General features: G+C 41.9%; 1 long non-coding RNA gene and 1 pseudogene across 1 annotated transcript in view; both read left to right on the top strand.

The window, feature by feature from the left end:
• Positions 1 to 23,583, top strand: part of LOC119566795 — a 65,154-nt gene extending 41,571 nt beyond the window's left edge. Inside the window, exon 3 of the long non-coding RNA XR_005226159.2 lies at positions 20,843 to 23,583. This is a non-coding gene — a long non-coding RNA (uncharacterized LOC119566795). The remainder of the gene's footprint in view (positions 1 to 20,842) is intronic.
• LOC114018930 lies at positions 6,914 to 7,059 on the top strand (annotated as a pseudogene).
• Positions 23,584 to 27,019: the final 3,436 nt, after the last annotated feature.

Below are 27,019 nucleotides of genomic sequence, written 5' to 3'. Positions count from 1 at the left end.
AACAGGAGGGTCCTAGTCTTGCTGCCACTGATTTCAATGGAACAGGATTGGTTTCCAAAATATCTGGTAGAATCAGAAGCCCAGATGCTGATTTCAGTTGCTCTGTTTATAAATCCAATCACTCCACTTATGTAATTGGCGTTACTCTGGACTTATACTTGTGTAACAAGGATGAGAATCTGACCTAGGGTATCTAGGCACTTAGAACCCTCTTTTCCTGTCTCCACAAACAATAAAAAAACCCTTTATAATCCATACCACCCCTAACATGACAGAGCGCAGTGCACTAGCATGGCCTTTCTTGTCTATATATCCCCTGTGGCAGCTAATCCTATGCCTAGCTACAGCGATGTAGTGATGGACTCTTACCCAATCCCCTTCTAGCTGAGAGTTCCCTTTTGAAGAGGGAGAGGAGCAGGAATAAAGACAACATTTTATAAAAGTGCTGCTTCCCTCGCCTTCTTTGCTAATGTTACTATTTCAGTCGCTGTGGAGTTCTCTTCCTTGTGGTGAAAGAGGTTCATTTAGGTTAGGAGTTGAGTTAACACTGCTGCTTTTGGCATTTGGCTACAGAATTTTCTGTTGACTTAAAAGTGCAGCAGCATATTATAAAACTCAGTAGAAACACTTCACAAACTTACAGTTTGGTCCTAAACAAATAGCCTTATGCCCCTATTATCGTTACAGAAATGGCAAAATAAATACAGGAGCTTTGGGTAAATTTTTTTCAAAAGCACTTAACATCTCATTTTCAGAAGTGACTTAGGCACTCAAAGGCTACATACCATTTTCAAGTCAATGGAACATATGCTCCCAAGTCACTTGGACAGTTTTGAAAATTTTACTTATCGGCTTTTCTTGCACTGCTTGGCATTAACTGTCTAATGGTGTTTTCTCTGTCCTTCCCACTGTGATTCATATTAAAAAGGAATGTATATTGTCTTTGGATCTTGTGATGTACACAGGATGTAACTTATATCATCTAACATTTTTTTCTATCTTAAATAATCACTGAGAATAACTAATCCTTCTCCAAATGAGTGAGAAAACACAGGAAAAGAGGATAAACAGACACATGTTGCAAAACCAAAGGAAATCCATGTTCAAGTTGTGGTATTAAGCAGAAAGAATATATATACCTTTTGCTTTTGGAAGCAGTAGGTTCCAGAAAATAGAGCATGGAACTGAGGGTCAGGGCAGCTGGGTGCTGTTCCTGGTTTTGTCACTGACTGCATGTATCTTTTGTGTGCTTACCCTCTTTGCACGTCACTATACATACCTGCCAAATGGCAACAATGAGTTAACTCTCCCTTAGGAAGTTCTTTGAGTATTGAGCTGTCTGTAAGTACTGAAGTATTATGGTACTCTTACACAGCTTTTGGAATGACTTGGGATATGGTGGAGAATGTGTCCTCGAGAGCAGGCGGTATCTGCAAAAAAAATCTGTACCTGGAACATAGATATGTTGAAAGTAGGGCTGTCAATTAATTGCAGTTAACTCACGTGATTAACTTAAAAAAATTAATCATGATTTAAAAAATTAATTGCACTTAATCACAATTTTAATAGCACTGTTAAACAATAGAATACCAATTGAAATTTATTAAATATTTGTGGATGTTTTTCTACATTTTCACATATATTAATTTCAATTATAACGCAGAATTCAAAGTGTACAGTGCTCACTTTATATTACTATTTTTAATTATAAATATTTGCACGGTAAAAATGATAAACAAAAGAAATCATACAAGTACTGAAGGGCAATCTCTTTATTGTGAAAGTGCAATACAGGTGTAGATTTTTTTGTTACATAACTGCACTCAAAAACAAAACAATGTAAAACTTTAGAGCCTACAAGTCCATTCAGTCCTACTTGTTATTCAGCCAATCACTAAGACAAACAAATTTGTTTACATTTACTGGAGATAATGCTGCTCGCTTCTTATTTACGTCACCTGAAAGTGAGAACAGGCGTTCACATGGCACTGTTGTAGCCAGCATTGTAAGGTATTTATATGCCAGATGTGCTAAACATTCGTATGCCCCTTCATGCTTTGGCCACCATTCCAGAGAACATGCTTCCATGCCGATGATGCTCATTAAAAAAATATGCATTAATTAAATTTGTGACTGAACTCCTTGGGGGAGAATTGTATGTCTCCTACTCTGTTCTACCTGCATTCTGCTATATATTTCTTATTATAGCAGTCTCAGATGATGACCCAGCATATGTTCATTTTAAGAACACTTTCACAGCAGATTTGACAAAACGCAAAGAAGGTACCAATCTGACATTTTTAAAGATAGCTACAGCACTCGACCCAAGGTTTAAGAATCTGAAGTGCCTTCCAAAATCTGAGAGGGATAAAGTGTGGAACATGTTTTCAGACGTCTTAAAAGAGCTACACACTGATGCGGAAACTATAGAACCCAAACCACCAAAAAAGAAAATCAACTTTCTGCTGGTGGCATCTGACTCAGATGATGGAAAATGAACATGCGTCAGTCTGCACTGCCTTGTATCTTTATCGAGCAGAACCCGTCATCACCATGGACGCATGTCCTCTCAAATGGTGGGTGAAGCATGAAGGGATGTATGAATCTTTAGCGCATCTGGCAGGTAAATATCTTGCGACGCCTGCTACAACAGCACCCTGTGAACACCTCTTCTCACTTTCAGGTGGCATTATAAACAAGAAATGGGCAGCATTGTCTCCTGCAAATGTAAACAAACTTGTTTGACTGAGCGATTGGCTGAACAAAAAGTAGGACTGAGTGGGCTTGTAGGCTCTAAAGTTTTACATTGTTCTATTTTTGAATGCAGTTATTTTTTGTACATGATTCTACATTTGTAAGTTCAACTTTCATGATAAAGAGATTGAACTACAGTACTAGTATTAGGTGAATTGAAAAATACTATTTCTTTGTTTTTGACAGTGCAAATATTTGTATTAAAAACAGGGGTGAAAGCAACTTAAAGGACTTACCTGTACGCTGGAGTCCTGAGCAGGGGCGGGGCCTTGACCGGAAGGGGCGGGGCCTCAACCAGAAGAGGCAGGGCCTTTAGAGCCCGGGGCCCTTTAAATCAAGATTTAAAGGGTCACGGGCTCCGGCTGCAGTAGAGGCAGCTCGGAGCACCAGTCTTTTAAATCACCACTGGAGCTACCAGCTGCAGAGGTGGCTGGGAGCCCTGGGGCTTGGGAGCCGTTTAGAGGGCTCGGGGCTCCAGAGCCCTGGGCCCTTTAAATTGCCGCCCGAGTCCTGCTGCTGGAGCCGCAGGGTAGCAGTGGCGGCTGAGGGCTCCGGTGGTGATTTGAAGGGCCAGGGGCTCCCGGCCGCTGCTACCCACAGCGGAGCCCTGGGTCCTTTAAATCGCCGAGGGAGCCCCAGGGCTCCCGGCCACCTCTGCTACCTGGGCGTTCCAGCAGTGGGGCTCTGGCAGCAACTTAAAGGGCCTGGGGCTCCAGCCACTGCTGGGCGCCCCAGGCCCTTTAAATTGCCACCTGGGGAAGCCGGTCCGGTACGGCGCACCAGCTCTTGCCAGTATGCTATACCGGACCGTACTGGGTTACTTTCACCTCTGATTAAAAATAAATATAAAGTGAGCACTGTACACTTTGTATTCTGTGTTGTAATTGAAATCAATATATTTGAAAATGCAGAAAACATCCAAAAATATTTAAATAAATGATATTCTATTATTGTTTAACATCATGATTAATATTTTTAATCTCTTGACAGCCCTAGTTAAAAGGTAAAGGAGGAACCATACATCATATTCAAGTTTTCAGTAAAGACCGTGGAACATTTCCAGAATTTATTAGAAGCTTTGAAACAGGGTGATGCGTGACTCTACATGTAGATGTTTCCAGATGGTACACTTCCAATGTCATTAGCAGGCCAAATTCAGCTCTTGTGCAATTGCGAACAACCCCATTAGAGCCAAATGTAGTCCAGAAGCTGTAGTTTAGTTAAGAATTGCAGCTTGCCAGGAAGTTTGTAAACACCTGTTGGTATGATGTGTAAATTTTCAGGAATGATGCTGTGAGATATGGGTTGGAGATAACAAGGATGTTGCAGACAAAAATGCCATCATTTCTGGGGCCGATGGCAAGATTGCTCTATTAAGGAAAATAAAAAAATTAAGCCACCTTTATTAGATTCTTTTGGCAAAGATGCTACAGACATCTTCCACAAAGTTGTCTTTGTCAAAGTTGACTTCAAGAGCAGAAAAGAAATATAAATCCAGGAGAAGGAGTAAAGACCAAAGAAAAGGAGACTGATATTCAATCCTTATAAGGAAGAACATCTTTGGAAGCATTAAGTGTTTAGAATGGCTAGGAAAAGTTTCCCCAAAGGTCAATAAATTCCCAGGCTCTAGTGCTACAAATGCTGCTAAAAGGCACCATCATCCTATCTTTCTACAACATGACAGAATCTCTTGGCCAGGGAATATGAGCTTATCGGGATATAGCCCCAGCTATCTGCCGTTCCTCATCTTGGAGGTCTGTCCCAAAAGCTCTCACAGGCTCTTCAGTTGTGCTGAGGATGTGAGGTCTCGCAAGGAAAAGCTTTTGTTTTTACAATCCCACATGGGATTGTAGTAATAATGGATCTTATCCATAGTCAGTGTGCACTGAATTCTTGAATGCAGTGGTGTACTCCTGATTGATTATTGTTTTACTGTATTACTACCATCCTGCTTAGTGGAATCTGTGTTCTCTAGCAGTGGACTCTTTTGATGCATCATACTGGGTCCTTAGGATTCCTGTAGGCTAAAGTATTTTATTGTAGTGGCCATGGAAGATGCCCCATTGACCTCCCTAATGGCTCAGCGCACCCCTTGCATCATAGGTAGCAGCACTCCTCACTCTGCACAAAGCAGCTTCTGGCTGAGACAAGCCTGGCACAGCTTCTAAGTGGCTTACATACAACCTGCTCTTTTGGCTCATCTTAGGCTTGAGTCTCCGTTTACGGAGTGTTCAGGGCGCACACGCACAGTACAGTCACTGTCTGGAGAAACTCATTAATAGGGTTATTCCAGCATCACTGATGCTCCAGTGCTTGTGCACCAGAAACTCCCATTAACTGCAATGAGGAAATTTTAATGCACTATCATGGTTGGATTGGGTCTTCCTGTCTGGCCATGAGCTGGCTGATGTAAGACCTCCCAGGCATCCCACAGCTCCATTTGTGAGGAGCCTTGGTTATAAATTGGATTAGCTCAGTCTCCAGCTGTTTCAATCCTTGGCCTTGCTTAGGGACACAAAAATTAGTAAGCACTAGTTAGAGAAGATTGTTTGGGGAAGTTTTGGATTCTTCACCAGGATCTCTTATGGAGACAGTTAAATTGATTTTAAAAAGCCAGCAAAGGGGGAACAGCTAGAGTTGGGTAAACAGTGAAAAATTCATACGTAAGGATCTCAAACAGTCCTAACTTATAACTTCATTTCAAACATGTTCCTAATCCTTTCCAGCTGCTTTTTTGCAAACATCTATATGAGCAAAATTTTCTTCACAGGAATTATAAAAGAGCAGTCAAATTCCAGGGGAGGTTGCCTGGACTTGGCAGGGTTGCAGGAACAAGTTATATATCCTGTACAACTGTGGCTGTTTGTGCTGGCATGCCAGCACCACCTCAGTGAAAATGTGCTGTTTAACCATTTAGAGCCAGCCACCTACTATGCAGGGAGCCAGAGGCTGTGATCTTTTCTTTTTCATATCAAGGGACAAATACATTTGAGCTGGGGCATGGGTGTGTGCGCACATGTATCTAGGAGTTATTTAAAAAGAAGATTTCTTCAACCAAAAAGAAAAGGAGTACTTGTGGCACCTTAGAGACTAATCAATTTATTTGAGCATAAGCTTTCGTGAGCTACAGCTCACTTCATCGGATGCATACTGTGGAAACTGCAGAACAAATTCTGCATCCGATGAAGTGAGCTGTAGCTCACGAAAGCTTATGCTCAGATAAATTGGTTAGTCTCTAAGGTGCCACAAGTACTCCTTTTCTTTTTGCGAATACAGACTAACACGGCTGTTACTCTTCAACCAAAGTTACAGATAAAAGTATAACTCTCCCAGAAAAGTTTGGCTAATCTCTTTGTAATATGAGATAACCATGCCTAGCTGTTAAGTAAGATGACTACTCTCTTAGAAGTATCAGAGAGGTAGCTGTGTTAGTCTGGATCTGTAAAAGTGGCAAAGAGTCCTGTGGCACCTTATAGACTAACAGATGTATTGGAGCATAAGCTTTCGTGGGTGAATACCCACTTCGTCGGATGCATACATGCACCCACGAAAGCTTATGCTGTGCATCCGACGAAGTGGGTATTCCCCCACGAAAGCTTATGCTCCAATACGTCTGTTAGTCTATAAGGTGCCATCAGGACTCTTTGCCTCTCTTAGAAGTGCATTCCTTAAAGTGTCTTGGAGGAGGCACGGGACACAAAGGACAGATAATGTTGCCTTCTTTCCTGTATTTGAAATGAGTTTTCCTTGCTGTAAGACGTGAACAGCACCTAACAGAGCAACAGTATATATTTGCATAACCCACTTCAAGTTTTTTGTGTAATACGACAGGATATTTCATTTCAAATACTTCTTCTGTACCTATGGAAAACCTATATGTCTTGCACCCATATCCTTTCTGTGATATCCTTAGCTAAGCAGCCACAAATCTAATCAGTACTTGGAAATACCACATCCAAAAACCCAAAGTCCTGCAGGAAGTGGTGTTGGTGATTCAGTAGATGGCACTCTGCCCTCTGAGTCAGTGCTGAACCAACGCCCCAGCATGGTTTTAGGGGGGGTAAGATGTAAAACTGAGGTCCTGTCCACATGTGATCACTGGCAGATTCATCAACACTACTGATGACAGCAGAGATATTGGCCACAACATTCTGGCCAGATTCCATCTTGGAGTAGATTACGTCCTCTATCTGAGGACTATATATTAAATGGATTTTTGAAACAGGGAGATGGAATAGGACCTTTCTCCATCCACTCCACGCATCGACCTGGTATTGCAGTACCTCCAGGAATGGTGCACCTCCCCTTGGGGAGACTATTGTGGTTGAAAAAGATCATCCTTGTTGACATCACGGTCTCCGTCGAGAACAGGACCCTGGCCTTCCACGAAGCCCGAGCTCGTAAGCTGGAAAAATACGCCCCCATGGCTGACACCCTGAGAGCAAAGGGCTACGAGGTGCAGGTGGATGCCCTGATCGTCGGAGCCCTGGGCGCTTGGGACCCCTGCAACTAGCGTGTGCTGCGGACCTGTGGAATCGGTCGATGCTACGCACGGCTCATGCGGTGCCTCATGGTCTCGGACACCATCCGATGGTCCAGGGACATCTACATCGAACACATCACCGGCCACCGACAGTACCAGGAGATGTGAGCCGGTACGACATCGTGCATCAACTATGGGAAAGGGACTGAGAGACTTTTTCCATTGAACCATATGAACTGGAACCATAAACTCACTGAACATTAAATCCCACCAAATGAGGGTAGATCCATCCCCATCATCGTATCCGCTCATTATACTCCACACCTGAACATAGCCATTATATGGACAACATACCCCCATATCTCAATGTCTGTACTTTGACCGGTTAAACTTTCACCCCCAATCGGGGAGATTGCAGATTATGTATTCCTTACGCCACCCGTTCCTAAACTGAATTTCACACCCCTTGATAATCTGTACCTTATTCCCTGATAACCAGAAACTTCTATGCTTAAACTCTGTACCATTTTCTTTTTACTTCAACATTATCTTAATAAAATTATCTTCTGCCTTCTTTTCCCCTGATGGCTTTACTGGGAAAGTTATTCTTCTCTTTCCCCTTCTAAAACCTGTTGCTGATGCAGAATGGATACCACATTCCACCACACAGGAGACTACTTTCCTTCCAGGTATACTGTGAGAATTAGTGTCACAGTTCAGGGTAAGCTATACCTTTGACCCTCTTTGTCTCTTCACAGGCACCTCTTTAAGTGCCAAGCCCAGCACCTCAGCTTCTCTTGGGGTGGAATCCCATGATTCACCCCACTTTTAAACTGAGTCTCCAGGTTACTGCAGACCAGTTTGCCTTCCATGTTTCCTTAGCAGGTCCAGCTGGTTTTGGTATCTGCCATAGAGGCTTGTGACCAGTAGTTAAATGCAGTAACTCAGACCAGCCTCTTCAGAACAAAGCATTACCTATTTACTCACAGGGACAGAACAGAGAAGAAAAGTCTGAAAATAACAAAAGGCCTAAATGCATCTTCTCCTACCTACCAGCTTTAGGCATGTGTAACTTCCCCCAACCCCTAATGTCTGGGTGTGGAGGGACAGTGTCTCCATGGCAGTCATTGCCTCTCTTTGTCTCCCTCTTAGCCTCTGGGCTGAGACTTTTAACCCCTCCCAAGTGCTTTGTTTCACTTTTCCTGCTTGAGAGGCCCAGGAGGAGGTAATCTTCAAAGGAATTAACCTCTGCATTGTCCATCTGAGTACCAGCAGTTGAGTTGAAGTCACTGTCTGGCTTCCTGTCTGGGCTGCAAGCCAGCTAGTACTGAGTTAACCTTTAGCCCTCCATACAGCAGGCCTCCCTATAATCATCAAGCAAATAGAGATACACATAATATTGATAAAATTATAGCTGTCTCCCATGTTTTTCATGCATAGCTTTATAAAGTACTTTGGGAGCCTTGGATGGAAGATGTCATGAGAGAGTGGAGTATTGTTGTTAAGTATTATAAAGCCTGGTTCTGCAAAGACTTCGTATCAGGAGTAGAACTTACACCCATTAATAGTTCCATTGATTTCAATGAGACTTCACAGGAGTAAACACTGTGCCTGCTAGCCAGTGTTTGCACAGTTAGGCCCATAAATTGCTTGTGGTGTTTAGAGACCTGATTTGATATTACTAGAGGCTCCAACATGAACTTACCTGCATACGTATGCAGGGGAGCAAGGGCGTGCAAGGAGCTACCTACTTCACTTGACCCTGAAAACTGCTCTTGCTTCTTCCATGAAGGTGGACATGAAGTAGGTGGTGCCGTGGCTGCTCGCCATCCTCCTTCTAGATGCACCATCCCATTCTGAGTCCTACTCTGATTCCTACTCTGTCCCGGGAGGTCACTTACATTAGATGAACTGCTACCTTGGATAGCAAAGCTGTACTGTAATGTCACTGGTTCTGAAGTTGCATGTGTGGGACCTAGATAAACTTCATGTAAGTCATAGGGACAAATTCATGGACAGAATCCAGGGATGAATTTGCCTTGTACTGTGCATATCTTAAGCAGCCCACAAGAAACAAAGGTACTTGTTAGAAAGTTCCACCTGGGGTCTCTGTACCACATTGTACAATTATATCTGATTCCAATGCATGAGAAACTCGGACCATACTGCTTGCTCACAGCTGGCACCAACTGGCTTGGCTGTTGATCTCCAGAATTTAAAGAGAACCCCCCCCCCTCCTATGTGTTAAGCTAACTGTCCTTGTGACCTAGTAAATTATACTACTGAACCTTTCGTCAGCACTAAGTAAATTAGCAAAAACAATAAAACACTTGGATGCACATGGTATGATAGGAATTAACCAGCATGGCTTCAGTAAAGAAAAAAACAGTGCCTTACCAACCTATGAGAATTCTTTACAGCAGTCAGCAAGCTGACCGTTAAAAAAGAATTGGTAAATAAACTGCTTGGACTTGGATCTGGCCATGGTTGAGCTGTAAGTACGTACAAGAGGACCTGGTCAGCAATGTTTCATCTAGCCCATGCTGTGCATATCCCAGCTGACGTACCCCAGAAAGTATTTGTATTGGCTCCTGTCAATACAATAGCAATTTCATTGAAACTGCTCTGAACATAAATTGTCTTTGTCTCCACTTACAGCTAAATAGTGATCAGTGCTGGTTCAGCTGCAACCATTTTCTGCAACAGCTCTATTTTGTAATGTAGACAGGGCTCGAGTCAAGTGAAGTTTCCTCTCTCTAGTCTGGAACAGATGTTTATAATCCAAGTTCTGAGTGCTAAAACAGAATCACACAGGAAAGCTCTCTCCTGGGATGACCTTGCTTTATGCTCTATAAAGTGTTGTAACTGATCAAACAAACTTGAGTAGTACAAGACTATACACTACCTCCTCAGCCATTGTGACTGCCTCTGCTCTAACCAGTGTCACTGAGGAGTGCAATGTGCAAATCAGATGTGGAAAATGCCTGTTAAATCACCTTGTTCATCCTTTAGCCAGTGCAGAATTGTTCCCTACACAATGTTTTGTGGTGTTTTTGTCTAGGTTAAGTAGAGATGCTTCCTCAGTTCTCCCTTTGGAAATAAATAATTCCCAAAATGTAAAAATTATATATATTTTGCCAATAATGCCTCTAATCAAAAATACAAGTTAGAAATAGCAGATGTTGGCATCCAACTTTACAAAACTATGCCAAATGCTCCTGCAAAAGATCCTAGGATCAAATCCCAAATCCTCACCGATGGTGTGGTTTTGTGTTGTTTGGTTTTTATAAATGAAAATTGTCATGATTTTTCATGATTTAAAGGATTTGTAGAAAACTTTAAGGTATTTTGATGGCTTTCATTTCCATTATGAGTTTTAAATTTAAATTTATTTGGTTTAGCTTTTGAATACTTTTATGGGATTCTTTCTAAAGTTTCGCAAAAAGAAAAGGAGTACTCGTGGCACCTTAGAGACTAACAAATTTATTTGAGCATAAGCTTTCGTGAGCTACAGCTCACTTCATCAGATGCATTCAGTGAAAATACAGTGGGGAGATTTATATACATAGAGAACATGAAACAATGGGTGTTACCATACACACTGTAAGGAGAGTGATCACTTAAGATGAGCTATTACCAGCCGGAGAGCGGGGGCTGGGGGGAAGAAAACCTTTTGTAGTGATAATCAAGGTGGGCCATTTCCCGCAGTTGACAAGAACGTCTGAGGGACAGTAGGGGGTGGGGGTGGGGGATAAACATGGGGAAATAGTTTTACTTTGTGTAATGACCCATCCACTCCCAGTCTCTTTTCAAGTCGAAGTTAATTGTATCCAGTTTGCAAATTAATTCCAATTCAGCAGTCTCTCATTGGAGTCTGTTTTTGAAGTTTTTTGTTGAAGAATTACCACTTTTAGGTCTGTAATCGAGTGACCAGAGAGATTGAAGTGTTCTCCGACTGGTTTTTGAATGTTATAATTCTTGACAGAATTAGGTTTCAGGTTGGGGGGCTGTCTGTAAGCAAGGACTGGCCTGTCTCCCAAGATCTGTGAGAGTGATGGGTTGTCCTTCAGGATAGGTTGTAGATCCTTGATGATGCGTTGGAGAGGTTTTAGTTGGGGGCTGAAGCAAATACTCACCAGCAACCACACACCACACAATAGAACCACTAACCCAGGAACCTATCCTTGCAACAAAGCCCATTGCCAACTGTGTCCACATATCTATTCAGGGGACACCATCATAGGGCCTAATCACATCAGCCACACTATCAGAGGCTCGTTCACCTGCACATCTACCAATGTGATATATGCTATCGTGCCAGCAATGCCCCTCTGCCATGTATATTGGTCAAACTGGACAGTCTCTACGTAAAAGAATAAATGGACACAAATCAGACGTCAAGAATTATAACATTCAAAAACCAGTTGGAGAACACTTCAGTCTCTCTGGTCACTCGATTACAGACCTAAAAGTGGCAATACTTCAACAAAAAAACTTCAAAAACAGACTCCAACGAGAGACTGCTGAATTGGAATTAATTAGCAAACTGGATACAATTAACTTAGGCTTGAATAGAGACTGGGAGTGGATGGGTCATTACACAAAGTAAAATTATTTCCCCATGTTTATCCCCCACCCCCACCCCCCACTGTTCCTCAGACGTTCTTGTCAACTGCGGGAAATGGCCCACCTTGATTATCACTACAAAAGGTTTTCTTCCCCCCAGCCCCCGCTCTCCGGCTGGTAATAGCTCATCTTAAGTGATCACTCTCCTTACAGTGTGTATGGTAACACCCATTGTTTCATGTTCTCTATGTATATAAATCTCCTCACTGTATTTTCCACTAAATGCATCCGATGAAGTGAGCTGTAGCTCACGAAAGCTTATGCTCAAATAAATTGGTTAGTCTCTAAGGTGCCACAAGTACTCCTTTTCTTTTTGCGAATACAGACTAACACGGCTGCTACTCTGAAACTTTTCTAAAGTTTGTTCTTTGCTAACCATTAGCATTGTTAAAATTATCATGTCTAACTACATGTGAATGATTTGGGTTTGATAGTAATAGGACTATTTTTAGACCATTTGATTAACTGCCATAATTAATGTTTTGGGTTTTAACTGGTTTTATTTCTGGAGTTGTGGGATTTACTATTGTTTTAGGTGGCTAGGTGAAAGATAAAGCTGTTTGTAGTGGGAGTTAGTGGGGTTTTGTGTTTGAGTACAGCTAGTTATTCCTGGAAATAATTACACACATGCTTAATTTTAAGCGCGTGAAAACTCCCATTAAAGTTAAGCACATGCATAAATGTTAAACGCATAGGCAAGATTGGAGACTGTAGTGCATCAGGGGAGATGTAGCCCAGTGAAGGAACCTGGCCTCCAGAGGAGTGAGAGAGCATGAGTCATCCAGACTATACAATTCCCATCAGGCACTGCAGCACCATTTTCAAATCAAGTGATTTTGGCATTTAGTTTTTTGCTGAAGAGTAGAAATTTTCTGTAGGGGTGGAAAAGAACATGGTCTGTATGAGCAGATCCCATTGCACATCTAGGCCTATGGATGTTGTTATAAGCTATGTATCTCACAAAATCTCCAACAGTATCCATATCTTAAAGGTATATAAACCTTTAAAAAAAAACTCCACATCTTTATAAAAGTAAAAATCCACCTTCCCTACACAATTGTTGCTTTTGGAGTTACAGCAATCACGTGCATGCAGAAGTATTTATGTTGTAAGGAAAGCAATGTTCTTTATTTAAAAAAATGCAACCTGCAAAAGTGTTTAAAAATAGTCCCACAAATAATAATTATTTATATTCCAGTAGCCCCTAGAGGCCCCCGCTTCTCGGAGTCTTGTGCTAGATGCTGTACACGTAGTGAGAGATCCTTCCTCAAAGAGCTTATAATGTGAATAGGGAAGACAGCCCAAAGAAGAAGGATTATTCCCATTTTAGATGGAGAAATGAGGTGTTCAATGACTTGCCAAAGGTCACACCGGAAGTCAGTAACAGAGCTAGGAACTGAATCCTGATATTCTACATCCCAGTCTGGTGCTTTAACCATCAGACTATCCTCCCTCTCTCAGACTTCAGTGTGTGCCAACTAGCCTAAAAGTTCATTATTCCTAGTTCCAGCCTTTCGGACTCCCTTGCTCTTTGACATTTAAAGACCTTCAAATACCTGTAGATGGATATCCTCGCACGAAGAGCCCTCTGTGGTCTCTGCTATCAGCCTACGTACAATAGTCCTCACAGTGGTTGTCTTCCTTTTCCTTGACTATTCAATAAAAGCCCCATTCTGCCATCCTTCCTATCAGTGAGTGTACCACCTTACTCCTTGAGTGGTCCCACTGAAATGAAAAGGACTATGTGAGGAGTGGGGTTATTATTCAGCATGAAGAAAGGTGACAGCATCTGGCGCCAAAAGACCATTGTCAAGATTTAAAAGGTTCAGACTCTGCTGTGTGACATGTGGAAGGTGTTTGGTAGTTACCAGTCCATCCCCTTGCCTTCCCCTCTCCCCCAAAATAAAATTCCCCACTCAATCATGAAGGAAGGGAGGGGACTCTGATGGAAGCTCAGCCAGGAAGAGGAAGTCAGAGGAAGGGCTGGGCCACTGAGTCAAGCAGAGCAGGGGAGAAGGAAGCGATGACTGAAAAATAAGATCCTGAGTGTAGCTCTCCAGAGCAGAAATCTGTGTTAGAGGGTGCTAAAGAGACCTTTAAACAAATAAGGCCAGTCTCCCTGGAAAAACTATTTAGTCAGTCACAATTACTGTCAATAGTTCTTCAGCATCAGCATTGGGTGTAACCAGCAACCAGCTACTAGTGTTAGAACATGCAACACTAAAGAAATCAGCAGTATGTCTTGGTTCTATCTGTATACTTTGTCAGCAATACCAACCTGTTCTGAATTTCCTTCTCATTCATCCCTGCAATTCAGGTAGTTAGCACCAAACCCCAGCTGCAATATCTCAGCAGTGCGTCAGTAACAGTGCTGGAGTATGCCACAATTCCACACCTGCTGGAATCCACACGGATGCCCTCATCTCCTCTACCCTGGCTTTCCCCTCCCAGTTATCCAGACTCCTGTGTATGCACAATGCTGCTGCCCATGTTCTGACATGTGCAAAGCAACATGACCACAAAGGTTAACTTGTATCTTATTATTAGACTGATATACATCACTTGTGCATATTTTGATCCATTTGCAGAAGGCATCAAATGTTAATGGCTGGACTTAAGGTGAGCTGAAAGGGATTGCCACTGGTGAGAGAAGCGGTGTCCACGAAGCAGATTTTCTTTAAACTTCTTTACCTTTGCATGTTTATGTCTTTCCCCAGCCAGTTGTTCTTTGGTTAATTTTTGGGTATCAAACTTTCTAACCATGCTTATTTAGTTACTGGGAGCCAATACAACTCAACTGCAGGCATTTTAAGCCTGATTCACTTTGCACTGGTGTAAATAATTAAATGGTTCAGAGAAAAGTAAAAGGCTCCTAAATCAGCATGGCCATGTTTTATACCCACTTCGCACTAGTGTAAATGACTACAGGAGGTAATGGTGAATCCGGCCAGGAGGTAGGGTCTATTGGTTCCCAGTAGGGTTGCCAACCCTCCAGGATTGTCCTGGAATCTCCCGGAATTTAAAGATTAATCTTTAATTAAAGATCATGTCATGTGATAAAACCTCCAGGAATATGTCTGTCCAAAATTGGCAAACCTAGTTCCAAGGTAGTAAACACCCCGGTCTCCTGACAAACTTTGCGAGTGGAGGGGGAATGGTTCTGAGTGAGTGCAGTGAAGTGCTCTGAGCAGAGGAACTGAAAATGGGTTTAGAGTCACAGTAAAAGGATCCTTCCGATAACCTGTGACTTTCTGGTTTTCCCCTCTAGTTTGTGGGGATGTGCAGTGTAGTTTGCATGGCCAAGCCATTACTCACATGGAGCAGCACTGAAGTCATTAGGTGACTGAAATCCCTTTCAGCTTCAGAGTGACTCCTTGCAGGGCACTGGGTGAAAAATCCCTGAGCAAACAAAAGGTGTTGTCCCTACCTGCCTGTGGTGTAGCTGGGCCTGGTTCATGAATAAGGCTTTTCATCCGTTCCTGTACCTGGCCATTTGAGAACCTCAGAGAGTGAACGAACAGCCATGGCAGCCACACATTTCAGAGCAAGGGCTGTTCAAAGGGCAGGCTCACTCTACCCTCTCCTTGGACCTGCAGGGTGAAGGCAAAACGGATCAGACACAGGTTTTTATTGTTGGAGAACTCAGACATGTAGCAATGTTTATTCACTAGGACCATGCACAGAGATTGCAGGAAGAGAACAGTGAATGATTACTACAATCTGAGCCATTTGTAGCTTTTGGGGTGGGGACCGTCTTTTCATCCAGCACAGTAGGGTCTCGGTCCATGAGCGGGGCTCCTAGGCACTATGAGAATACAAATAATTAATAGCTGATTTTCTTATTAATAAAGGCATATTCAATGTTAACAGAAGTGAGTTTGTGCCTGCTGTGGCCTGACATGTTGAGCCACATTTTGATTCTGTCCCAGCTGACTTTAAATGTTTTAGCTGTTGTAGTTTAGTAGAATAGGGAATGAGGAGGCTGAAGGTTGGGTACTAAAGGCCTGGTTTATATTTACATTATTGCCCCTTTACACCACCCTTTACTCTACCACTGCAAAGGGGCAATCTGGGACCCTAGGTGCACCATGATATCGCTCCACCCATAGCCCTGCCCACTCCCTTGGGCATTGGCATGGTGCCTCCTTCTCTTCCCAGAGAGGCAGGGACAGCTGCCTGGGCTGCCCCGTCTTTGCAGGAGCAACAGCAAAAGCTCTACTCCCTTATAGGCAGCGGGGGGAGGGGGGAGTCCCCCATTTCTTACATCCCTTAGGTGGGCAGGCCAGCTACACTGCACTCTCCTTATCCTTCCACAGTGTTCTTCATTGGGGTGGTATTGGCAGGGTCCCCCAAAGCAGTGGGTCTTAGTGGTAATACCTCATTGAGGTGCCTGGGCAGTTCACACCCCCAAAGCAATTGATTCAGCTTGTATGCAGATGAAGGTAAGTGTCACTGCATCCTCAGCTGTCATTTTCAAGCTTTTCTTAAGCATGAGAGCAATATGCTACTTTCCTCCTCTAACTGAAAGCTCAGATTCATGAAATGTCTCCAGCAGCTGGGACCCTAGGTTTGAACCTACAGTCCTATGCCTTAAAATGGCCTTGGAGTGGTTGCTGGAGTGGTATAAATAGGAATTGGGCCTTATGTCTCTTATGAAGGATCTTACAAGCTTTCTCCCATTCAGCAGAAACTGGAGTCACCAGACGCTCCCCTGCGCTATTTGCATTATCCGCCTTGTGTGTAGGATTGGAAATACTGCAGTAAGTTTAATTACAGCAAGAGGTGCATGTCTGGGGTTTTTTCAAAGGTGCCCTCTCTACCTACCTTTTCAAAAAGTTCTACAAACCTCAAAGTACCCTCACCTTTATAAATCCCATGATTCTGCTCCACTCTGAAATTCTGCAAGAGAATCTTGTTATGGTGAACAGTCTAAACAGTGGAAATAAGATTTCTGGAGATGTATACTAGCCAGTAAATAATGTGAGTTAAATAGTTTTCTTGGAACTGGCATAGTCAATGGAATCGCTTTGTTTTAAGGGACATGAACTGTTTATGATAACTTAGCCTGAATAGTAAAATTCCGCTTGCCTGAATTACATTTCTTCACTTTAGTGTACTGTTTTCCCTTACTTCCTGCCCTACATTATGCAGAAGTACACTATTAACTAGCTGCTACTTTCCATCAGAATGGTGACTGCACTTTAGTAATGCGTCAAGTGATTCCCATTCAGAGAGAGCACAAAATATTGCACTCCTGCCTCAGTCAAAACTCCCACTGAAGTCAATGAGAGCTCTGCCTATAAGGTCTGATATAAAGCCCTTTAAACTCAGTGAAAAGACTCCTATGGATTTCAATGGGCCAGACCCTTGAGGACTCAGTAAGGACTGTAGGATTTAGCCCATAGTTTAATATGATCATGATCACAGAGCATAAATAATTTATTGCTATTTTTATTTTCATTATACTGCATCTAGCTCAACTGCAGGAAGTTTTCTCCTCAAGACCAGTCACACATCCCAAATTGCAGGTCAGAATCCTTTTTATTAGAGTAATGTAAAATGGCAGCTAAAGCCAATTGAAAAATTCTTTGAATTAAAAAGCAGTACCCGTATTGATTTGTTTTTTAAAAATTTGGTGCAGTTGTCCTCCCAGGTGGAGACTGTCTGCCAATTTTCAATCCAATACATACCCAGATATTGCTCTGTTTAGTGATCCATTTCAGGAAACAGGGTTTAACGACAAAAACTATGGCAGCTCATGAGCTGCACAGTTATAAAGTCAATGCAGTAATAGGAAAACGGGCCACTTTGTGAAGTGCTCACATAACCCATGCTGTCTTATACTGAATCACTGGTGGCTCATATACTTAGTTTCATAGAGGTTAAGGCCAGAAGGGACCATTAGATCATCTAGTCTGACCTCCTGTATATCATAGGCCATTAATTTTAACCCAGATGTCACTATAATATTAAGCACAAAGACTTTTGTTAGACTACAGCATTTCAGTCCTCAGGACGTGCCACAGGGAGAGGCCAAGGTGCCACTGGTGGTCTATGCCCTACTTGTTAACCTAGACAGGGAGAAAAGTCTCAACATTTGTCCCACCCCAAACCTGAAATTTTAGGCACAAATGTTATGGCAAACCAGTGCTGTACCATACTGGGCTTTATGCTCGGGCAAATCTTTTCAGTGAGGGTTGGAAGGGTTCTGCTTTCAGACTCGGAGCAGCTAGCACAGTGGGAACAGGAAGAGGGATTTAATAAATAGACCTATGGCCTCAGTTACACATGATCCATATACAGAAGGGCCCTCCATACTCAGATCCTCCCTGTTTTTTGTTTTTCTGCAAAGGGGAAGTCAGCTACTTCTGTAGCTCTCCATTCCCAGACCCTGCAGAGAGTGCTCCATGTGGTCTACAGTACACACGGAGGGGCAAACTTGAGGCAAGGTTGAGCATGCTTTGTGTATTGTCTCCAAACCACAATATTCCATTAATGCACCTTTAAGACATTTGTGTGAGTTAAAATACTTTTTAAAATCACCAGAACAGGCACAGCACAGGGAGCAACAATGAATACTTGCATGTCGCTGTCTTTGCAATGCACCTAAGGCTTGATTTGGTGAGATCATCTCTAGAGGCAACTATAATTCAGTCTTTGTGCTTCAACTTCCCTACCTGTAAAATAGGTATAAAGTTGGTTATACTTCGTCCTTACATAAACTGTGTAAGTTCAAAATATGTTTTGCCTATACACTCCCTGACCTATCTTCTGATACCACCACCAAGGGTGTAAATGAGTGTCAGCAAGGTGGTGATTTTGGTACATCTGCTGGAGACTGAAACAATGTAACTTACTCACCTGCTCAGTTGCCCCAGCATAAAAGGGCTGAAACAGAGGTGAGGAGCTGGTCCCAGAAATGTACTTTGTACATCAGTACTTTATGCTAATCATTTCACATGGCACCTCTGTTGTTATCCTGAGTGAGTCAAGCCCTACCTGACTCTTCTGTTCTTTATTTACTGAGGTACATGTAAGACAAATAACATGATAGTCTTGGAGATAGTTCATGCCATTGATCGTTAAATGCCAAACTGAGGAGACTTGGCAGGCCGGAAGTTGTTGCCTTATTATCCACTGAATCAGTCACTGAGGAGAGGCAATGCACGGTGTGAGTAAAGCAGCTGACTTGGGGCAGGTGCCTGAGGATAAAGGTGACTATGAATTAGTCATATTTGCTCTAGATACATGTACATCAGATAGTTATGAGCAGGCCCTGTTCTCAGTGAGTTTTAAGGGAAGGAAGCCAATGACTAGTTGACCTTCTCCCAGTTCCCCATCCTGTAGACAATTGGATGCGGTGCTGAGCTATCTCATGTAGCTACCCCACTATTCACGATGCTCCTTGAGTCACATGAACTCTGCCCCAGGAGACACCCTTGTTCTGCCCAAGGTGCAGTCAGCTGACCTAAAGCCTCTTGATATACGTGTGAGAGAGCTGTTAGCAGAGTGTTCTCTGTGACTGCCTTACAACTCCACAACTCTCATAATAGTCTGCTAGATCCTAGAGCTCTTTAACCTGCTGGCCCCACTCCAAAGCCCATTGTGTTTTGGGGAGGGGAAGTTTTATTATTTGCTAGGAGCTTTTTGGGGGGGGATTAACCTATCATGAAGTGAAGTCGGTTGTTACACTGGTTAATGGACCCTTTTAATTGTGGTTGGGGCTCCCAAAACACTGAATGGGCTTGCTGCTTACGGAATAGCATCTGGTATAAATCGAAAGAATAAACAAACAACTTCTCCCAAATAATTCACAGCCTCACCCCTTTGAGGTACCCAGCCCATCATGCATGCTGCCCATCCTTTCCTTCAAGAGCATTCTCTGGGCCCACAAAGACCCAAGGGGGCTAGCTGATTTCTCACTCTGCTGGAATAGACATGTAAGCATGTGATCTCCTCTGGCTCAGTTGCCCCATGACACTCCCCTGCCTGCTTCCCCTCACCACAGAAGCGGATTGGCTTTCCAAATCTCATCACTGGGGCAGAGACCAGTGAGGTGGCAACTTCACTCAGCCCAATATTCCTCCCTTGCTGAAGGTGAGATTGAGAAGAGAGTTGACCTTTCAGATTTGCCTCTTGCTTCCTTCTGCTGCACTTGAGGCCTGTGACATTCCATGTGACTTAAGCCTGAAAATGTTAATAATGACAATCTTTTATTTAATTAGATGGACTGCTATTTTAGGTGGACTATTTTGTGGAGTTAGGTGGAAGATCACTGGTAGAGACGGGAGTGCTGAGTGTCACTGTATTGTAATGAGGAGTTCCCTTACCTGTTCATTCATTCCCCAGCATTGTGAGCTCACCAGCTGAGCCACTGAGCTCATGGCATGTGTTGCCTGTGAGAGTGAGACACCCAAACTGGAAGTCTAGAAGGCACCACTTGGCCTTTCATTTTACAGCTTATTCCCATTTGTCCTTCAAGTTATAAAAGATTTACAATAAAAAAATGGACAAAAGACTAGAAATTCGCTGTTAAGGTTTTCCATGCATATTACTTTCCATTATTAATAATACTTAGCACTTTATATGTTCAAAGTGCTGTACAGACAGTAAACAAGTAAGATTTGTGAATATCCCTGTGTGTTGGGCATGGTAAGTATTATTATTCCTGTTTTACAGCTGCAGAGATGGAGGCAGAACCATGAGGTGACTTTCCCCAGGCCACACAGCAAGCTAGAGTAACATCTGGGCTTAGAACCCAGAAACTCCTGACTGTGTCCTAACCCTGATCTCATTCCTCTCCATAGAAGACGCTACCTTTTTTGGTCCACAATCCACAAAATACCAAAAAAAAACCTATTGTACAGTCTACCCACTCCAACAAACTTTTGCATCATGGGGGTAAAAATGGGGGGGAAATGTACAGAAAAAAATTCTTTTTTTTTTAACTGTTAAATGTTTCATAATTTTTCCAAACAGTTCTAACCACCAGCCAATCAGGACTGGTGTGCAACCCACTTCCAGGTTGTTCCCCGTCGTCTGAGAAACATTGCCGTAGACCGTGCTACCTCTCTAACTGGCAGCAAGTTTGAAAATTTGAAACTAAAGCCTTCCTGGTGCAACTTCATTCAGTCTGTCTGTGCCATACTGTTATCAGATTTTGTGTTCATATTGGTATTTTTAAAAGTCCATAACAGTAATTATTGTTTACAATGAAAATAAATTATTCAGTGTATTATAGAAATATGTTAGAGTGTTTAACTACCTGTGCATGGTAGTACCCTTTTTAATGCATTAAATCTCTATTTAAATGGTTTGATTTTATCTAGTGTAATTTAGAAGCTTTTTTGTATATTAGCCATATCTTTCCTCCTTTATATCAGATTTATTGTTTTATAACTTACAAATAGGGGACCAACTTCTATCTTTGACTACACTCTTGCAACTCCACTGACTTAATAATTTGTGATCTTCAAAATGTGTCCATGGTGACCAATATTTGGGGTGAATAGGAAACTTAAGGTCCTATACTTCATCCTGTGCTATGTTTATCTACTGTCTAAATAAACAATTCTAGGTGCGATCACAATAGCCCTGCTTCTGATATCAAGAATAGAACCGATAAGAGGAAGTAACACTGTTGGACCAGGATGCACCAAAATAACTTACTGGAAGAAACTCTGAATAGAGATGCTATTTATTTAATTTCTTGGTAATGAAGATGGTTAACTACTTATCAGCTCAGAATTGGAAAAGCCTTTTTGGTAGCTAGAGTGCTAGGGTAAATTAATCATGCCAAGTGCTACAGCACAACATGAAGGCATTGCTCTTGCAAGAGCAATATTTAACTTGCCTTCCTCTTACAGGAAGAACAAAAATACATTAAAACATTTATCTGGCTGAGTTTTCCTAGGTCAGCCCTTGTTTCTCCCTTTTAAGAACTGAGCTTAGGCTACTTGTTAATGAAAATAAAACCTAGATATGCACAGGACTGGCACATACAAAGGCCCAGATCCACAAAGGTACGTAGGCTTCTAACGTCTGTTGATTTGTGGATCTGGGCCAATCTAACTAGCTCTGCTTGCTTTGATCTTTTATTGTACCAGCAAAGCCTTCTCAGAATCAGGTTCCAAAACCATGTCAGCTGCAAGCAAAATGTCTTTCTAATGATGTGCTGAGTCCATGTTCTGACTAGTGATTGAATCTGTGTAATCTGTCAATTATCTAAGATGCAAAGTATGTTTCAATACATCTATTTTCTTTAAAGAGGCAATGCCAGAACCCTCACGGTGCAGCATCCGTTGGAGGGATGGTGGCTTAGTGATGCGATCATCGATTTGAAATACCCACAGCAGCCTGGTGGAAACCACAGGTTCAGATTGTGGCAGAGTTGATATTTGCAAAAATCTCATGTTTAAGCACCTAAATAAGTGGTCTGATTGTTTTTAAAATTTCTCAGTACCCAGCAACTTTCACTGAAATCAACTGCAGTTTGATGACATCAGAAACAAGAGATTGAATTTTTAGCTATAGGAAAGTTATTTTAGATCATTTGAATAGTTTTTTTTATTATTTTTATTATATTTTTAGCTTGATTTTTTTCCTTTTCTCTGAGCGTTGTACAGTTGGCCTCATGAAAACTGAGGCACATGGCTTCACAGGCAGAGGGATACAAGAAATAGTCCCATTAAAATGTTTTAAAACTCTCTCAAACATTCTTAGAATAATGTTCTATAATATAGGCCATATGTGGTGCAATATCAACTGTTATCAGTACTTGTGTGGGATGACAGGTATATTTCACTTGTTGCTTTGTCTCCTATGAGTAATGCAGCCGTCCCAAACTCATGCTGACTGAAAACATGTGCATTACACCACATCAGGGGTGTGTGTGTGTGTGTGTTGGGAGTGGGAGGGGAGATAGAGAAATTCAGGAAGCTACGGACTGTGGCCAAATTGTGTCATTCTAGCACTGGCCTGTCTTGGGGCCCAAGCACCCTCATCCCAGGGGGAGCTCAGCGCAGGATTGTGCCCAAGAAGGTACCACCTATACCCAGGCACCTGTGTAAGAGCTGGGGGCAATATGGCCTTATATTTCTTTAGGCCTTGATTCAGCAAGGTACTAAAGCCTGAGCCTTCATTTAAGCACGTGGCCCCATTGAGGCCCATGAGTCTTCTCATTTGCTGAAAGTTGGGGCTTGTCTACACTAGCAATTGACCAGCAGAACTACAGCAGTATAATTATGATTATACAGCTATAGCTATGCTGCTATAACTCCCCATGTGAACACTTTGAGGATAAAGGCAACCTCATTCTGATATAATAAGCAGTAATTATACTAGAAAAAGTCAATTTTATTCTCAGATAGTGTCCCCATGGGAATTATACCAGCATAGCCATAGCACTATAGTTATACTAGTATAGTTCTTCCAAACAATCCATTTCCCTGTGTAGACAAGCTCTTAGGCAAATCTTTATATACCTTGTTGAAACTGAATCAGTGCCTTAATGTTAGCTTCAAGATTTTTTAAGCTGATGTTCCCAGCTAGCAAAAAATAGGCCTCATTCCTAAAACGAAGGAGGTAACTAACAACATTTATCATTTTTAATGCATCTTGTCAGCCAAGAAAATGTTAGGGTTTGTAAAGTATCCTAAATGGCTTATTTCCAGTGAAAGTGTGGAAATATATTATATAATAAATGAACTGATTTTTTTTGGTTTGACTTCAACACTGAACTCTTATTTAGATTAAAAACCTCATGTTTATTTATGATTTCTGGTTTTGATTTTGGTAATAAAAGGAATTATAAGTTTTTTGGACTGAAACAGCCCATTTGAAAGACCTTCACTGCATAATTTCACTCTTTTGTCTATTACAGAGCAAATACATTATTCAGTAACACTATTCCGAGCAGTAGAGCTCCTCAGAAATTTTTTTGCTGACCAAAATTTTGACAAAAACTATCAAATCCTTTTGTCTTCAATTTTTTTTAGCAGAAAACTTTTTTTTATTTTAAAATAATGAAAACCAACAATTTTCAGCCAATACCCACTCTCAACCAGAAAAACCTGTTTTCCAACAAATAATCAAAAACATTTCAAGGAAAGCAAACAGTTTTCATGAAAATTCTCATTTCATCAAAAGCCCAGTTTTCCATGGGGAAAAAAACTTTTGTCTGAAAATTTTCAACCGGTCATACTGAACAGTTTAGTGTAACAGATTTTAAAAGGATTAACAGTACTCACTAGTCCTAGTGGTATATTTATATGTACATATTAAATAAGTATTACGTTGGGCAACACACAAAGAATGACTGGGATACTATATAAAAGTTATAATTAAGTCAAGTTATTGCTGTCCTAACATTTGTTCAGGAAATCGTGACTATTAATACGGAGAGCTGAGGTATCGAAGTTGTAGAAGACATTCACAGTGAAATATGCAACCTTCCCAACACCTGTGTGTTAGCAGCACAGTGGCCGCTGCTCTGCTCTTACTACTTAGATCTAAGTAGGTGTTGTGCTATGAACGCCAATCTCTCACACTGAGTTCTTTAGCACACATCACATTATTAACTTGTGCATAGACAATTGTGGATCCCGGAGGGTACTCTCTGTTCAGAAGGAGAATCACAGTGAAGGAATGAGTTGGGTAGAGCCCAGCTGTTTGATCCTCCTGACTCTGCAAAAATAACATTGTGCTTGCCTCGGCTAGTGCTGATTTGTCTTTTGTTTCTTACAAGAAGAAGACAAGTTTTCCAGTTGAAACAGGCAGCCCAGAACTGAGCACCAACAACAGTGTCTTCTCCCATGAAGTAAATTAAATTTGCCTGCGGGTCAGGTTGTTAGGGAAGCATTTGATGACCTTCAAATGTATCCGAGATTTCTCTCTAATCCCCATATAACACACTAGTTAGTCTGCATCTCCAATGCTGTAGGGATGTTTTTGGGGTCATTCATCTGGAGTGGACATTGGGATCAGCTGTTCAACGATCTGTTTAGGAATTCAGTACTCATCTAAAAAGATGTAGGGATGGAGTCTCAACTCTCACTCCCTAATGCTGAACCGCCTGGCCCTGGTGCAAATTAGAGCTGCAAGGGAGCAGCTCTAACTCAGGCCACTGTCATAAATTCTTCTTTGTGCTGGTCCATCATACCTCCTCCCTCCACTTATACTGGGAGTGTGGGGCTGCATCTGGCTCAGGAGCAGTGCAAAGTGGACGTAATTGATTGGAGGATCTGGCCTTCAGTCTGTTGGCTAAATTGTATTAAGTCCCTCTTAATAACGTCATCCTTAATCATAGGAGAGAGGCCTCTTTGAGCACCGCCATCTGTGTCTCTAGTTATTTTTCATAAATAACTTCAATAACGTTGTCACTAAGGTCAGAAAATTAAAGCGTTCCTCTGATTTAAAGCCTAAGAAAACACTGCTGATACCTGGATAGCAAGTCAGCCTATGGCGCTTCTCTAGTGGGGTGATTCACTTTGATTGAAAAGGGCTGTTTGGCTATCCTGCTGGTAAATGGAAGGAATTTTCACCAAAGGAAAATATACTCTCCTGGAATGCGTGAGCAAATGCTCCTGTATTTCTTTTTCAGTGGTTATTACTTAAAATATATAGCAAAAAGTTACGGCTGGACTAAGGCACTTATTTGTATTGTGTTAATTCCACTCAGGGCCCCATTGTGCTAGACAGTCCTTTTGCTGAAAAACTGAATAGACAAAGTAGACATATGGCTGGAAGTGAAGTACAGGTACAGAGAAGTGAGGTGTCTTGCCTATGGGCACACTGCAGGTCAGTGGCAGATCAGGGACAACAATCTGGGTATCTGAGTCCCAGTCCAGTGCCCTGTTTATTAATATTTTAGATAAAACCTTGTCACCTTTGTGTAACATCCCATGGGCAATCTGCAGTTGTGCGAAACATTTGTTTGGTAAATGTTTTCCATTTTTAAACGATTCATCCTGCAAAGAAAAAGGCACCCTCAGCTTCTGTTGAAGTCAATGGAAATTGAAGATATACAGCACCTCAAAGATTTGGCCTTTACTGAGGCTAAGGAGGAAAATAACTGTCTTAAGTAGCACGGTGGATACTTCAAATGAGCTTTGTGGATACTGATCTTGCAATTTATTTCAACCCCAACAAACAGGGCTGAAATAAATACCCTTTCAGCTTGTTATACTTGGGGAGTTCCATATCAGCTAGTTCCTGGAGATTTGGGGTTGTATTTTAAACTAGATAATAAAATATTTGCATTAACTTGTTATTGTACATGTCAGATTCCTTCCTTACATTTTAAATGTTCCAGCTTGGAAGAACATGCTTCTACGTCAGTACCTGAAGCTTACTAATTACAATAGATTTGTTGTTTCGGGAAGGTAGAATATATAGGTTTTGTTACCAAACACTACTTTGACAGCACTAAGTATGTAATTCTCCCACACATGTAGAGGTATCATATTCCTTATCATACTTTTTATCAAGTGGAATTGAGAACATTCTCGGTCATCCACGGTAAGCTGGTTATTTGGTTTGGGTGTGGGCTATAATTTCTAAGATTACACAATGGACCTAAATGAGTGGTCTTTATTTGGCATAAGAAGGCAAAGCACTATCTGCTAAACCATAATGCTGGAAAACTAGCGTAAAAGGATTAGACATGCAATGAGTCATGCTACTTACTTGTGTAAATCCATTGAAATGAATGGAACTTGCCTCTGTGGGTCAAAATAATAGCTGGTATCAAGGCTTGTCTATATGAACAGTTAGTTTAGGGACACTAGAGGGTGTAAATCTAGCTTGCTCTAGCCTGCTGCACATTAAGTGTTCATGTATTACCACTCACTAAAAGTTCCATAGTGCTCTTTGATCTACACTGCTTTGAAATGGAAGCTGATCTAAATGCACTACTAGGGAATGTTAGTATGCAGCAGTAGCATCCACACAGACACTACGTGTGGGGCAGGCTAATGCAGGGCAGATTTATACCCAAGCTTGCTGCAAATTAACTGTTCATATAGGCAAGCCCTAAGAGTCTGCGATGCCACTGCTTTCAGTGGAGTTGGACCTGCTTACACTAAATCTGGCACAGTTTTAAATCTGGCACAGTTTTAAAAAGCCCTGAATGCACTACCTACTAGCCTTCTGCAAGGA

Source organism: Chelonia mydas, chromosome 7 (genome assembly GCF_015237465.2).
Source record: "Chelonia mydas isolate rCheMyd1 chromosome 7, rCheMyd1.pri.v2, whole genome shotgun sequence".
NCBI lineage: Eukaryota > Metazoa > Chordata > Testudines > Cheloniidae > Chelonia > Chelonia mydas.
This window is presented reverse-complemented; position numbering and strand designations above follow the sequence as displayed.